A 4,696-nucleotide genomic window follows, 5' to 3' on the forward strand; every position below is an offset into this window, starting at 1 on the left:
CCCTACTAAATTTTCCCACTTCGGTCTTTGCTATGGATATGTGCGTCACTAAGCGCAGAACACAGCGGTCGCAAGTCTCACTACAAATTGCTCAGAATTGGCTAGTACATGCACTGCAGAAAGTACAGCCACCAGCAGATCAACCAGAAATCAAATATATAGAACGCTACTGTATGCGTAAGTAAGCTCTTTGTATTCTCCTATGGCTATTTTCTAGCCAAGTATCAAAGCACACTACTGTCAGATGAGATGACACTGAGTTAGTGCCTAATTGAAATCCAACCCCTACTAAATTTTCCCACTTCGGTCTTTGCTATGGATATGTGTGCCACTAAGAGCTAAACACAACGGTAGCAAGTCCCCCTGCTAATTCCTCACAAAATGGTACTAGATGCAAATTAAAATAAAAAAAGTAGAACGTTATTGTAGCCCTAAGAAGGGCTGTTGGGTTCTTTGAGAATCACTCCTGCCTAACAGTAAGCTAATAGAACACCCTAACGCTTTCCCTGACCAGCAGCAGCTCTCTCCCTAGCGGCATCCAGACACAGAATGATCCGAGCAGCGCGGGCAGCGGCTAGTCTATCCCAGGGTCACCTGATCTGGCCAGCCAACCACTGCTATCGACGTGTAAGGGTACCACGTCATGCTGGGTGGAGTGCAGAGTCTCCTGGCTTGTGATTGGCTCTGTTTCTGGCCGCCAAAAAGCAAAACGGCGGGAGCTGCCATTTTCTCGAGCGGGCGAAGTATTCGTCCGAGCAACGAGCAGTTTCGAGTACCCTAATGCTCGACCGAGCATCAAGCTCGGACGAGCATGTTCGCTCATCTCTATTTGTAATGTTCTGGTTTATCCTATTTTTGACTGTGTTTGGCCGGATGCTCTTACAATCAGTTACTACACATAAATAAAGTTTACACAAGTACAATGTCCATATTCATGTGTTGATCAATAATGGAAGAACATAAAAGAACAAAATGATTCTGAATCTTGAGACTACAGAAGAACATGAGCACTAGGTTGTTGTATCACCTCTAGAAACTGTAAACTTTTGGTAAAAATGTTAAATAGTAGAAGTGATTTAAGATGTAATTAGTGCTGATGGATGTTGTTGAACTTGAGCTTACTGAAATGCTAAAAATGTGGAAGGTTTAGAAGAACAAGATGAAATAATGTATTCCAGATTTTCAGTACTACATGAAAAAGCTCTAAACATGGCAGAATATGCAAGAACAGTCTAAAAAAATAAAAATGTATTTGGTATATATATAATGTTACAGGTTTGGACCAGTAAGTAATCTGCCAAATCTATACTGTTACCTCAGAAGTTTGGCTCATCATTATATAGGCACTATGCTATCTATGTGCAATTAATAAACGGAACCTGTCACCACCTATCCCCCTACCAAACCAGACCCCATACCTTTTAGTTGCCTTCATAAATGTTCCACTGATGCCTATAATCATGGGATTAGTCATTGTTACTAAAAATCCAGTCAAGGAGGCGGGGGAGCTCCAGCATACAGTTACGCTACCCCGCCTTTTGATGAACCCCCTACCGCAAGTCACGGGGTACACTTACGATAGGGAACCTCCCAATTTACAACATAAATCCTTCCCAACTATCCAAAATGGCGTATTTACGCTAAATCTTCTCCCTAGTACTCCCAGCACCCACACAAAAGTTTGCCACCACCCACAATTTACTTATACTAAGGAGGCCGAAGGCACCTCATTCACACAGAAAATCCATGCTGGTAAATAAACAGAACATACATTAACTAAATATGATATTTTATAAGAAACCTAGTAATGTAAATCTCTTCAGAAACTTAGATTCGCTAAGGCTACAAGCACAGAGGAAAGATTGTGGTTACGTCCCAAATGAAGCCGAGCTGGGCAGAACGCTAACTACCCACACACATTGAAGTGGAGTGTGATGTTTTATAAGACCTTTTTATTGATATTTTTGTGAGCATATTTAATACATTTTTATATCAGCATTTGATAATAATGGTGCACTATTTTCTCTGGTGAGCTTAGTTTACAGCTGTGTGAGTAAGTGCAAAGACGCAATGAACAGAGGGGAACCTTCGGAGTCTGTCTCTGGTTGCGAGGGGAGTACTTTTGGAAAGCCGAGTGGATAAAGAACACAGAACATCTTTGGAGGTGCTTGTGTGTTGAAGAACCTGGAACATCTTTGGTGTACTCATAGAGGTGAAGTTCTGCCCTGCGTGTGACATTACAGCAAGTAGTTCAACGGATCGGTGAGACTATATATCTGTAAACTGATTATTGTTGTGTTTTTAAGATCTAGCATGATGTATGCAGACCAGAGACGATACAAGGAAGTGAGTTTTTAGCTTTACTTTTATTTACTTGTAGCATTAAGGGACCAATGCTGGTTTAAGATATCATGCTCTTTTTGGTGATCTTCTTCAGGTTATTTTGTTAATGTTTTTTGTTTGCTTCTTGGTCAATTTGTCCAACTGGCGATATCAACACACAAAGTCTGCCATAATGGTTCTTTAGGCTTTTCAAATGACCATGAAGATTTGTTGCCCACATTTTCCATCCTGACCACAGCTTGTTTGGAAGGAGCTCACAGAATCCTACTGGGTGTAGTATACAGAAGTACCATGTCTCTAGTGTACAGCAGAAGTGCAGTATAGTATAGTTAAGAAGAAATGTTACTGGGTGAATATATATGATTCAGTGCTTCTTCTCTTCTACTCAGTGAGCCAACTGTTATTCAGAAGATTTCACATTTTATCGTATGACAAAGAATGCAGCTGTTTGGATTACCTGATGGCGGCTAACTCCTGTTACTATGCTGTTGATTTAGCTGTGACAAAGTAAACACAGAAAATGAAGCGACTCAATGAATGTCCAGTCTAAGACCAATTTAATTGCAGCAGTGATCTTTACTACATTGTAATTCATAAATAGATGTAAGAAGGGTAATATTTACTAATCTATTTATAGTGCTAAATAATGCCCAAGGTTTCCTTAACTGTGGGTGGCTTGAGCTTTACTGCAAACATTAATTTTCCATTATATTGCTTAAAAGAAGGAATTATAAGTCAGCAAACATGTTTCTCATTATTAGGAGGTGAGTCGAGCACTTTTTTGGGTTTGAGCAATGTTGGTCAAATAAGTCAATTAATTGTATTATACATTTTCTATGTGTTTGCATTTCTTAAGTTTGGAAATTCTCAGGTGGCTGGTGGGCAGTGTTACATCAATATAGGGATGTAATAGATTTTTAATGGGGATTCTGCAGCTTATCAGCAGATATTCCTACTATTTCTATTACCTACTAATGACTTCTACTACATAAAGGTCATTAATATCTAAAGTCCCAGAAAGCCTATTGAACTTGAAACATGCAGCAGCATGATAACACAATAAAAATCGCTCAAAGCCATTGAAAGAAGTGATGTCAAAGGGGCCCTGTATTAATATCAGAGTGCAACAAGACAGAATTAGAATTATTAAGTTTCCAACCTTCTAGTAATTGTTATGCTATTAGATGACAACTGAACATGACGTCACTGGCCTTTTACGTGTAAGTGAGCACATAATATTGCTGCTACTTCAAATGCCTAAATGCCAGAGGTGCCAGCTGTACTAAGTATAGGTGATCAATTTTTCAAATTGAACCAAAAGTTAACAAAATCAGAGATTATCCTTCTCTTCCTGCACACTTCCAGTATGCTCCACCTGGCCTCCTCTCTCCTCGTATTGTCCATTCAGAGTGAAGAGCAGCAACAGCTGCAATACTGATCTTGTTAGAAAGCCAAGATTCTTTTAGTTATAAATTAACCTGAGATAAAGCCATTGTAACAAAAGCATATATGATATGTCCATGATCATATGTTCTTGCCTACTGGAGTAAACGGTAAAAGGAAATGTTCATCACACAACATAATTAAGCGGTTGGAAATGATTTCTTTAACAAATAGGCATTGCTTCACCCTCCGGTGGCTCAGTGGTTAGCACTACAGCCTTGCAGCGCTGGGGTCCTTAGTTCAAGTCCCATCAAGGTCAACATCTGCAAAGAATTTCTATGTCCTCTTTGTGTTTGCGTTAGTTTGCTTTGGTTTCCTTCCACACTCCAAAACATACTGGTAGGTTGATTAGATTGTGAGCCCAATGGGGATAGTGACTGATCTGGCAAGCTCTGTGTAGCACCGCGTAATCTGTGTGTGCTATATAAATAAAGGAATTACTATTATTATTATCCACATCTAAGATCTAATTTGAAAAAGGTTGGGAGGACCGAAAAGTTGTGCATTTTTTATCTGTTTCCTATGTGATACCGATTGTACATATATAACAGTGAAGGCTAAAAACCTTCTACATCTATGTAAATAAAGAAAAAGATTTTCATTGGTTTGTGCCATACTCTTCAATTGATACAGCTGGAGTGAGAATGCCACATGAGCACCACCCACATTTGAGTGTGCAGAGTAGAGCCTTAGGCCTCCTAATGATGATAAACCAATAACATACCGCAGGTCATCCATATTTTTCACAACCCTATAGACTTCTATAGGAGAGCAGAGCCATAAAACAACCAAGAATAGGACCTGCTCTGAGATTTTCCTCTGGGCCACAAGGTTCAGACACAGGGCTGAGGAATCTTCAGCTGTGTGAATGAGGCCATAGCAATACATAGAGCTTGAGACAGTTGGAGAA

Source organism: Engystomops pustulosus, chromosome 4, assembly GCF_040894005.1.
Source record: "Engystomops pustulosus chromosome 4, aEngPut4.maternal, whole genome shotgun sequence".
Classification (NCBI taxonomy): Eukaryota; Metazoa; Chordata; class Amphibia; order Anura; family Leptodactylidae; genus Engystomops; species Engystomops pustulosus.